The 12,057-nt window shown below is 49.5% G+C and overlaps 1 long non-coding RNA gene across 2 annotated transcripts; it reads right to left on the bottom strand.

Annotated features, from left to right (window-relative positions):
* Nucleotides 1-7,000: 7,000 nt before the first annotated feature.
* LOC142576646 (uncharacterized) lies at nt 7,001-9,737 on the bottom strand. 2 transcript variants are annotated; one of them, XR_012826907.1, is made up of 4 exons: nt 9,099-9,737; nt 8,299-8,333; nt 7,421-7,495; nt 7,001-7,352 (listed from the first exon to the last, which is right to left on the bottom strand). It is a non-coding gene; the product is annotated as an uncharacterized LOC142576646 (long non-coding RNA). The 2 variants fall into 2 exon arrangements; XR_012826908.1 differs by lacking the exon at nt 8,299-8,333.
* Between the last annotated feature and the right edge of the window lie 2,320 nt (nt 9,738-12,057).

The raw sequence follows: 12,057 nt of genomic DNA, 5'->3' as shown, positions 1-12,057 counted from the left end.
TATGCTGAGCAGCTCAACGACGATCCGGGAGCAGTGCAACGAGCCCTGTGTGACGACTGGTTGCCTGCAGCGGAACGACTGCGCGGAATTCCTGCCTGCGAGGTTTGGTGAGTGCGGGACTTTCTTCTTCTGAGCTTTGCCAGGCTTTTGTTAGTGTCAGAAACAGAGCTGGTAATTGTGGTTGTCGTTGCTGCCGGGTTAGTTTGCGGCAAGACAATAGTAAGCAGTAGAGAAAGCAGCATTCAGAGCAGCCATGGATTTGAAGTCGTTGCGCAAACCGAAATTGTTGGAGCTTGCAAGAGAGTTGGGTCTGGATGTCTCAGACAAACTAAGAAAACCTGAACTGCTAAAGGCTATTCTTGAGTTAGAGGCTGAGGATGACGAGCTGTCGGAATGCCTTGAGACTATTGAGGAGAGGTCAAAAAGACAGGAGCGCGAACTTAAAGAACAGAAAGAAAAAGAAGAGCGCGAACACGCTTTGGAAATGAAGCGTCTCGAGGTAGAGATGGAACGCGCTCGTAATGGAAGTCAGGCACACGGTGCAGGAGAACGAGTATTGTTCAAAATGACTAACCTGATGCGGCCGTTTAAGCTTGGAGAGGACATTGGTTTGTTCCTGGTTAACTTTGAGCGAACGTGCGAGAAGCAGGGGTTCTCTCGGGAAACGTGGCCACAGCGCTTGCTCACTTTGTTACCCGGCGAGGCGGCCGACGTAGTCGCTCGCTTGGATAGAGAGGAAGCAGAGGATTTCGACAAAGTAAAATCGAGTCTGCTAAAAAAGTACCGGCTGTCTGCGGAGGCGTTCCGTCGGAAGTTTCGGGAAAATGAGAAAGGCAAAAGTGAGTCATATACAGAGTTTGCGTATAGGCTTATGTCGAACATGCAGGAGTGGCTCAAAGAAGAGAAAGCGTTTGGTGACCACGATAAAGTTCTGCAGTGCTTCGGGCTAGAACAGTTTTATAGTCGGTTACCGGAGAACGTGCGATACTGGGTCTTGGATAGGCCAGACGTTTGTACGGTGGCTAAAGCCGCTGAGCTAGCCGAGGAGTTTGTGACGCGTCGGGCTCGCGGAGCTAAGGACGGTCAAAAGGGTGAATTTGGCTCGAAGTTTGAGAGGCCGAAGTTCACACCCATGAGATTAAAGGGGGACACGCGTAGTGAGGATGCGAGTGAAAGCAGTCCGACCAAACGTAAAGAGACGGCGGCAGCCAAACGCAGAAAGCGGTTCGAGATGAGGCGAGCGCGCTTGTGTTATACGTGCCAGAAGCCGGGTCACTTTTCGGCGCAGTGTCCGGAAACAACACCAAAAGTTGTGTTTTTTTCAATAGGCAGCACTGACGAGAACATGAAGCTTCTCGAGCCTTACATGCGAGACCTCCTCGTGAACGGGAAAGAGTGCCGAGTGCTTCGCGATTCCGCAGCTACGATGGATGTAGTTCACCCATCTTACGTAGAACCCCATATGTTCACGGGCGAGTGCGCGTGGATCAAGCAAGCCGTGGAAGCTCATAGCGTGTGTCTGCCAGTAGCAAAGGTGCTTATTGAAGGACCTTTCGGAGCGCTTGAGACAGAGGCGGCAGTGTCATCTATGCTGCCACCCCAGTACCCGTACCTATTTTCAAACAGGTCCGATCACCTCCTGCGCGAGAAGGGGCTTTTGTTTGGTGAAGCTAGTGTTCAGGCCTTAACCAGATCGAAGGTTCGGGAGCTCGCTGCAAAGGCGGTAAGTGCGGGGCCGACGTTATCAAACAACGAAAAAGGGTCAGAGGCGCAGCAAGCTGATATGCCGAGCACGCCCGAACTGAATAAACTAGAGTCTGTAACGTTAAAGGCGCCAGATACTGGAGAGGAAACGCCCGACGCGGGAAAGTTAGAAGAGCTATCTACTGATTTGCTCATCGCGCCTACGTCAGACGGACTTGATAGGTTGCTAAAAGTCAGCCGGACGGCTTTGATAGCCGAGCAAAAAAAGGATGGCAGCCTGGAAAACGTGCGCTGCAATGTCAAAGAAGGTATCGCCAGGAAAACTGCGCGTTTTGTGGAAAGGGGTGGAGTCCTGTACCGGAAGTATCTAGACCGCCGAGGAGTGGAGTTCGATCAGCTGGTCGTGCCTCAATGCTATCGTCAGGATCTGTTGCGCTTGTCACACGGGGGTTCGTGGTCCGGACACCTAGGAGTTAAGAAAACTAAGGACCGTCTCTTGCAAGAGTACTATTGGCCAGGGTGTTTTCTGGACGCAGACCATTTCGTGAGGACATGTGACACTTGTCAGCGGGTGGGCAAACCAGGGGACAAATCGGGGCGCCGTTGAAATTGGTACCTATCATTACGGAGCCTTTTAGACGGCTCGTTATTGATACTGTGGGACCTCTGCCGGTAACAGCCACGGGGTACAGACACATTTTGACTGTGATCTGCCCAGCGACAAAGTTCCCTGAAGCAGTGCCGCTTAAAGAACTCAGCTCAGTTGAGATAGTTAATGCACTACTGTCCATATTTGCGCGAGTTGGTTTTCCTGCAGAAATTCAATCAGATCAGGGCACAGTGTTTACTAGCGCTTTGACGACAACTTTTCTCGAAAGGTGTGGGGTAAAGCTGTTACACAGCTCAGTGTACCACCCACAGTCGAATTCCGTTGAGAAGCTCCACTCCGTCATGAAGCGCGTGTTGAGAGCGTTGTGTTTTGAACATCGAACTGACTGGGAGCTGTGTCTGCCTGGGGTGATGTTTGCTTTAAGGACCGCGCCGCATGCGGCTACGGGGTTTTCGCCAGCTGAACTGGTGTACGGTCGCTCGCTTCGATCTCCGCTTCGCATGCTTCGAGAATCGTGGGAAGGTAGGGGCGACGACCCAGTCGTGGTGGAGTACGTGCTTAAGCTCCTCGAACGCTTAAGAAGGGCACAGGAGTTGTCAGGTGAAGCAATGACAAAGGCCCAGCAGAGGGCCAAGGTTTATTATGATCGGACAGCCAGGGCCCGTCGTTTTGAGGTTGGCGATGAGGTCATGATATTGCGCACATCGCTAAACAACAAACTAGACGTGCAGTGGGAGGGCCCAGCACGAATTGTTCAGAAACTGTCGGACGTTAACTACGTGGTAAGTCTGCCAGGAAAGCGGAAAGCACAGCAAGTTTACCACTGTAATCTGCTCAAACCTTATAGACAAAGGGAAGCAGTGGTGTGCATGATGATAAACGTTCCTGAAGAGCTTCCGGTCGAGCTTCCGGGACTAGGCTCAGTGACGAACAGGGAAGACACCGGTCAAGTCATTAGTGACCTTATCAGTAAAGCACCGCTGTCGCCCGAGCAGAAAACCGAACTACACCAGCTATTACAAGAGTTTCAAGGTCTGTTCTCTGAGAGGCCTGGTAGGACTTCTGTACTTACTCATGATATAGAACTTACCTCCCCAGAGCCAGTACGATCCAAGGCGTATCGGGTGTCACCCCGCCAGAGCGATATTATGGAGGCTGAGGTAAAGAAAATGCTACAGCTCGGTGTTATTGAGGCAGGTGAGAGTGATTATACCTCCCCTTTGATTTTAGTTGAGGTACCGGGCAAGGAACCTCGTCCTTGCGTCGACTACCGCAGGCTTAATTCCATCACTAAGGATCAAATTTATCCGATCCCTAACATCGAGGAGCGCCTTGAGAAAGTTAGTAGCGCTCAGTTTATTTCCACCCTAGATCTTGTCAGGGGTTATTGGCAGGTTCCACTTACAGAAGAGGCTAGTAGGTATGCGGCGTTCATTTCACCAATGGGAACATTCCGTCCTAAAGTGTTGAGTTTTGGTTTGAAGAACGCGCCATACTGTTTTTCAAGTCTCATGGATAAAGTGTTGCGGGGACAGCAAGAATTCGCTTTACCGTATCTAGACGACGTAGCGATATTCTCCGCATCCTGGTCTGAGCATATGACACACTTGCGGGCAGTGCTAACCCGCCTGCGCGAAGCAGGCTTGACAGTCAAGGCTCCTAAGTGCCAGTTAGCACAGGCCGAGGTTGTCTACCTCGGTCACGTGATTGGTCAGGGTCGTCGCCGCCCCTCTGAAATAAAAGTGGCCGCTGTGCGAGACTTTCCGCAACCGCGCACAAAGACCGATATTCGGTCGTTCTTAGGTGTCGCCGGCTACTATCAGAGGTACATCCCTAGGTACTCTGATATCGCGGCTCCCCTGACGGATGCTCTAAGAAAGACAGAGCCTCAAACAGTCGTCTGGGACGAGACAAAGGAAAGAGCTTTTAGCGCCCTAAAGAGTGCCCTAACAAGCCAGCCTGTGCTACGATCGCCAGACTATACAAAAGGGTTCATTGTTCAGTGCGATGCTAGTGAGCGAGGCATGGGCGTTGTACTGTGCCAACGGGAAAATGGAGAAGTAGAACACCCCGTCCTGTATGCTAGTCGTAAGCTGTCCAGTCGTGAGCAGGCGTATAGCGCCACCGAGAAAGAGTGTGCGTGTCTCGTGTGGGCCGTTCAGAAATTGTCATGCTATCTAGCCGGCTCGAGGTTTATCATTGAGACGGATCACTGCCCTCTCCAATGGCTGCAGACCATCTCTCCCAAAAATGGCCGCCTCCTGCGCTGGAGCCTCGCTTTACAACAATATTCCTTTGAGGTGCGTTACAAAAAGGGGAGTCTCAACGGTAACGCCGATGGCTTAAGTCGAAGCCCCTAACGTAGGAATCAGCCTCAAAATTGTTGGTTACTGATGTTTTTCTTCCTGAGGCAGGATTTTTTTTAACATATTGCTTTTGTTTAGTGTTTCAAAGTGATGATATGCTTTCTAGTGCAATTTTTCAATTTGTGGACGCGTTCTGAGTGATGCTAGACTACTGTAAGGAACTAGGCAGTGGTATAAAAAGGGGAAAGAGCCTGGCAGGGCTTAGTGAGGGTTGTGCCGTGCTTGCTGACTGAGCGGTTGAGTTTCAGCGTAGTTCTAACGCTTGCCGGGAACGAGAACAAAAATGTGAACTCTCCCGAAGTCACTTTGCAGTGTCCCGTGCGAACCTGAACTAGAGAACGAGGCCTTCTCTGTGCGCTGCGCTCGAGAAACGTCGAGGGACGCCCGACTTCGGTTATGAGCATCATCGAGCGACTTCCCTCCGGACAGCGGATGCAGTCCCCTGTCCATCGGGATCTCCTTCTCCCGGCGGGGCGGTCTGTTGCGTTTCGCCTGCGACACGTGGTTTTGCCGGCGCGACTGCGGCGGGGCGGCAGACATTTTGGCCCGATCGTCGTCGCCGCAACACTCATCGCCAGGTGTTTCCAGGCGCGACTGCGGCGATGCGACCGCATAGGGATCATCCTCGCATTCCAGTCATTGTGCCCGAAACAGGCGATGCCAAAGCAGGGATCGTCCCCTCATTACAGCCATTGTGCCCGAAACAGGCGATGCCAAAGCAGGGATCATCCTCTCATTCCAGTCATTGTGCCCGAAACAGGCGATGCCAAAGCAGGGACCATCCTCTCATTACAGTCATTGTGCCCGACCGGCAGCGCTACAACAGGGTGCTACGAGATCGTGCTCGACAGGGTGCTACGAGATCGTGCTCGACATGGTGCTACGGCATCGCTACGACAGTGTGCGTCACCATTAGCCCATTGTACATTCACGTGCTCGTCTTTTGAGGGGTTCCTTCTTGCCCTCAACTGCGAGAGTATAAAAACAGCTGCCCCCGGACGCAAAAGGGAGGGCTCCGATTTCTTCTGTTGAGTGAAGTGCTCTCCCGTCTCTCTACTTCGGTCAAACCTGACCGCCAACTCTTTGCGATGTTAAAATAAACAAGTTGTTTCGTTGTTACCAGTCGACTCATGCTTTGCCGGGACCTTCGGATGCTTCCAGTTGTACCCCAGGCCGCCAGGCCAACGCTACCCTTGGGGCTTGCGACCCAGGTACAACCACGGGCGTCAGCGCCGAGTTCCCAACAGATCGTACCAGCAGTCCGATCAAAACAGTTGCAAAAGCCGCTTTCGCGATCTATCGTCGCGACGATAGATCGGGTTTCTTTATTATTATAAGTACTGATCCAGCTGTAGGGCACATGTAACCGAGAAACGGAAGTCTCAGGAGAGCACCTGAGATTATAATAAAGCAGGCGGCGCAGGAACTCCAGGGCACCCAAGGGACAGTGGGGGGATCAAAGCTCGAAGCAGAACGGTACGTAGGTTGGGGCCGCCGAGGCAGGTGTGTGCCAGGGAGTGTTCGCACGGACAGCTCCCCTGGCACGCGCAGCAGTGCCTCGCAAGGTCGAGATACTTTAAAGGCGCCTGCGCCCATGATCTTTCTTTTGCCTCGGTGCAGTGAGCACGATTAACGAGAATAATATGGAGGGCATCTGGTGCAGTCGCGAATGCGTCATGGCAAATGTAGCTCGCGTAGCCTGGCGTGTGTAGTAATATCAGAGTTGGTTGTATGAACTTTATGCATAATACGCTTTGTTACGGTACCTTAACGGAATCGGACTAGAGGACGGTGTTGGTACATTTTTTCGTACCAACCTAATCCTATACCCCCCACTACAAACACACGCACACCCGTTTTTTTCTAATGTATACATACAATTCCTTGCCATGACGGATCACAGCCTCCTTTATTTTTGAAAAATAGAGGAGGCTGTGGACGGATTGACCAGTTCAAGTTGTCAACTTGTCAGTAACTGTCATGGGAATCACTGTAATAAATACAATTCAACGATCGAATTGTTTACTTCCATTTTTTTTGTAACACTGAGGACTACATGGAACTTTATTTTGTATATGTGAGAGAAGTATGGATATCACGAGCTTAAGCCAATGTGCGATACACAGACAAAGCAGCTGCTACAACATGAACTGCATTGAGGGCCACACAACACATACGTAATTAAAGGTGCAAAATATAGGTGGAAGCTTCAAAATACGCTCTGTAGCACTGCAAAGTATAACATATATTGTATGTGTACAATAAATGTTCAAAAGAACAATGCATCAACGTCCCATTTCCTTCAAGTTTATTATGAAGTTCAAGTTTACTGAAGTTTATTATGAGCATATGTACAACAGGAATCTACTGACACACCCGCAGTCAAGGTGGCTGTTCGAGGTGTGCTGGCTGCCTCAGTGTAAGAAAAAGAAATTGGGTGAATGTCGACACCAGTACCACTGCTTCTTGCCTCTGACCTGCATGTGCCTCTGCGGCATCTTTGTGCACAAGTGTGCTGGCGTGGCGAGGCGTAGGAGTCATCCGAGAGAAAGAGTATCGTTTACATGGAGAAGTGGCTGATCACATTGCTTGTCCCTCTCCCTCAAATGTTTCCTTGGCGACTAGGGTGACACATCCGCAGTCAAGGTGGCTGTTCGAGGTGTGCTGGCTGCCTAAACGAAAGAAAAAGAAAGAAATTAGATGAATGTCGATACCGGTGCTATTGCTCCTTGCCTCTTACCTGCATTTGCCTCCACGGCCTCTTGGCTTGCGCAGTCTATATGAGGGAGCTGTTGTGGCTAGGCGTAGGCATTGTCTAAGCAAAAAGAAAAGGCCATTCAAATGGGGAATTATAGAAATAAATGCAGTTGTTATGTCTGCTTCTTGCACTCTTCTTGCCTAAAATTTTTCAAACATAGTGTCCAGAACACACCAGCACTTTGACGGCTTCTGCTTTTTACCAGCAGGTGTTGCTGCGACATCCTTAGTATGGCTGCGCGCAGCATTGTAACACTTGGTGGAGGCATTTGAAGTGGTAGCCAAAAATATGAAGAATCATCCTTGTCTGCATGAATGCTTTCAATTTCTAAATGCAGTGGTAACTATCACTATTAGTGCAAGGCCCCCCACATCTATGCGGCAAGTGCCATAGCTTGAAACTGAATTTTTCCATTAGTGTTTCACAAGCGTATAATATGTCTACATTAGATTTGATGTGTTTGTTTTTATTTATCCCAGTGTGGATAGAGCATCATTAAATTGTTTTTTATTTTTGCGTGTCTTGTTTTTTGGTTTATTTCTGAATTTATCAAGCAGCAGTGTCATGATGCGAAAGTGACTCATGTAATGGCAATCAGCTTTTGTTTTGCAGAAAAACAATGCATTTCCTGGCCCATTGTTTGACATCCCCTCACTCGCATAATTTTGCAGAGTATTCTACCTATAGTGACTTGCTTGACCTCCACTAAAGAGTTTTGCATTTTGAAATAGCATTCTTTCCTTAAAATCATTCAACACTTCTCATAATTTCTGTACCTTGGGCTTCTGATACTCTGCATTCACCATTTTTGCTTGTTTCTGACTAGAAATGTCTTCTTTAATTTAGAGCTTAAATTTTACCTTTGGAACACACGGAAGGGCTTGCCATTGCATATCTGCATAAAAGGGAAACATGTTTCATTAAAGATTTGCAAAATCCAATTGAAGATTGATGAATGCAGCTTGCAGTGTGATTTGACTGAATGAGCCATAAAAGCAACTCATCTCACTTGGTAAATTAAAGCACATATTATTGTGATGTACAAGAAATGTTACACTAACGTGGTGGGTTCTCTTGCTTATACAGCAAAATAATCGGTGCGCGAGAAAAACATATTTTTGCATACCCCTTGTACACACTGATTTAAGGAAAATGAGCTGGAGCTGTCCACATGATCTACTTATTTTACCTGCGAGTATGGTCAACAAAAATGTGTCCCAGCTGCTTAGTGGTATTTGAGATTATGTCAGTATTGCATATGTGCCTGTTGTCTAAAATAATTGAATTTCGAAAATGCTCGCAGGGATCTGATGTGAATATCTGCAGTTTATGGATACATGTAAACGACTCAGCATCAAGTGCAAGTGAACGGTCCCACAGGCGCGGAGTCGATCATGGAAATAGATTCGCCGCACAAATTTGTGACCAGAAAAGATATTCCACATGAAATGGCATGCAAGGAAGTGTTGAAAATATTGCACAGTTAGTGAAACGCCTACGCTATTAATATGTGGGTTGCTGCACTCGTTATGCAAAACGGAAGTGAGGCGTGCAGACAGGACACAAGAGTAGAGAAGTGGACAACACGAGCGCCGTCCACTTCTCTACTCTTGTGTCCTGTCTGCACGCCTCACTTCTGTTTTGCATAATGAATCCTTACCAACTAGCTCAGCTTTCTGTCGTTCCAAGTCTCGATGCACTCGATTTCGTCCGCATTAGGCACTCGCCTCTTGATTACTTCGTGGCACAGAAATACTCGGCATCACACTGTTTTTCTGCTGTGGCCTTTGTAGAAGCATGATTGTTCAAAGTGCAACAATTAAGCAGATTCTATGAGTTGCTTGTGGCTTTACCAGCACAATTCCGGTGCGCTGGTCCTCCTGTCCAGCAATTTCCTACTGAAGGGAAACCTGCAAATAAAAACACCGCTCCGCATGTAGAAAAATGCTCTACTGTGGCGCTTCTCAAACGATTGTGATGCACCACAAGAGCTGCATACTCGCGTGATAGTCTCAACAAGGAGATACATTCGTTTACTTACATGTGACGGTGTATGCCAGAGCACTTCGGGGCTTCGGTGGCACATAAGGCACGAGTGTGCCATAGCGTCCGCTGTCGACGCGCGATCGCATGTCAAACCTAAGCTGTGCGAAACTACTACGCATCCAAAAAACAGATTCGAAACCGAAATTCGCGTCATCTTTTATTGCATGAATGCGTACATCGTGATTTACATAAGTCACGGACTTAGCGATCGCTTTCTGTAAACTTAATATTGACGTACCATCTTCATAAAGCCATCAGGTATGCATTTTTAGATGACAAACCATAAGGTGACCTGTACTTGTTTTCAGCTCTTTCAATAGTAATTGCGCTGGCCACATTGACCAGTAGCAACAGGGCGGCGCCCTAGAGGTTCCCACTTTTCCGGCCCAGCTTTTCCTCTAGAGTTGTTGTACTAACTCTATGCCGTCTAGTATGCCATACGGAAAGTCATTCCGTACGGTAAAGTTCGCGCATGCGCAGTCCTCGACTGGTATGGTATTACGCACTTACCGTACCGTATACCGTACTTTCCGTAGCACCGCTAAAGGTCCCTATCTTGCCTTCTCGCCGGCGCGCTGTCATAGTGATGCGCGGCCACCGGAACTTTGTTGAATAAAGCACGACTATTCCTCAAGCCAGAATGTGTCTGTGCTGATTAACTCAAAATGGATCGCAAATGGGTCGGTGTGCCGTACGTACGTGTCTTCAGTGCGTTCTTGCAGTGCAGTGAGAATGCGCACATTTTTTTTTTCGTATCGCCAGACGTCTAGCACGCAAGATCGTCTGAGCGCCCCAGGAAGTCCAAGCAGAGAAAAGCAAGTAGGAGTCGGCGATAAAGGTGACCTTTTTTAAAATCGCGCAAGAACTCGGCAGCGGCCGGTACCCGCGGTTGATGAGAACAGCTCATTTGGCTGGCCTGCTAAAGCATGTTTATTTTCATAAAAGCCGGTAAAAGCAGCCGATTCGACCTCACGGCCCAATTTGCGAAGTTCATTATGAACTTCTTTACTTCTTTCAACATGACTTCGGCAACGGTAATGCATTGAGACATCGCGATTACATGATTTTGTTTAGTATTGCTGCGGAGCCGGCGCGTCCCAGCAGCCCGGTTGCGCGCAGCGCGGCGTGGTTTCGCGTTAAAGGTAAACAAGAGAGGAGAGCTGGCCCGAGACGCGGAGCAACGCCATGAGCAACGCCGACTTCCGGCTTCACTTTAGCTTCACAGAGAGTGACGTCAGGGCCTCTCCTGAGTTTCCTCCCTCCTTGGTTACCGCGTTGGCCGAGAAATGCACACGTCCTCGCCGGCGCAGCCATGTTCACCGTCTGTATAGCGGCACGCGCGCATGTCCCGGCTAGTCTCGCTTCTCGTATGTTCTCGTACACTGCGAGAGTCACGTGGGTAGTGTGATCTCTTAGGGGCAGCGATGTTTTCGGCTGCCCCAACAACCCAAGGCCGCAAGTAGACGAAGCGGTTTGCGCATGCGCAGTACAATCGCCCCTTGTTTTTGCGTACGCAAGCCGCTTGCGTCCCCTTAACTAAAACTCTCTGAAAGCTGAGGTACTTTGCGTGTGCCCTCAATATGCGGCCGATCGAAAGAAAACTTAATCCTAGTGTTGACTGCTTCGACTCCCACCCCTTTTCAGAACAAAATATTTCAGGTGGGTGGAGAGGAGGTGACCATGAACATGGTGCCATAAATTCACTTTGGAACTCTCTACGTGACGCTGGTTTAGACGATCGCCTCAGCACCTTGGTAGTGACCACTACATTGTGGCGACCACCTTGTCATTACGGGGTGCGCGCAGGCCCGAGCGAAATGTGCGTATTACGGATTGGGCGAAATTCAGGGAACGTCGCCAGGACCCACCTTAGCGCCAAGGGTACGAACGCTGGCTTGACTCTCTCGCACAAGATCTAGAGGCCACCACGAGCACACTGCGCACCACAACCGAGACACCAGACATAGACCCGCATTTACTTCATCTTTGGAACGCCCGCAGAGGGTTGACACGACGATGGAAACGACAGCGCCTCAACCGCAAACTTAGGAAACGTATAGATCAAATTACACGGGAATCTCAGGAGTATGCAGATATCCTTACGAAGAATAACTGGCGAGGATTTTGCGATCGCCTCTCAGGCACATTGAGCACAGCAAAAACGTGGTCGATTCTTCGCTCACTCACAGATCCCACCACAACAAAGGGAAAAACATTTCAACAGCTGCACATCCTAATGCACGAGTACAGGGACGATGTCTCGACACCCCTCAGAGAGCTAGAGAAGCATTTCATACCCACAGGCCCGCCGCCGCAGTACCCTGACTATCCTTATGTAGGCGAGGTGAACGAATTGCTAGATGCGGACATCACATCTGACGAGGTGCGGGTGGTCCTACAAGACCTACGCCGCGACACGGCACCGGGAGCCGACCACATCCGATTCGCCACCCTTCGTAACCTCAGTGACGCGGATATTAACCACCTCACCCATATCTTCAATGATTGCTGGCGCAAGGGCATGCTTCCCCAAGCATGGCGACATGCCGACATCGCACTGATCCCCAAGCCGG

This window comes from Dermacentor variabilis, chromosome 3 (genome assembly GCF_050947875.1).
Source record: "Dermacentor variabilis isolate Ectoservices chromosome 3, ASM5094787v1, whole genome shotgun sequence".
NCBI classification, from domain to species: Eukaryota; Metazoa; Arthropoda; class Arachnida; order Ixodida; family Ixodidae; genus Dermacentor; species Dermacentor variabilis.
Note: the sequence above shows the minus strand (reverse complement) of the source record. Positions and strands in the feature narration are given on the sequence as shown.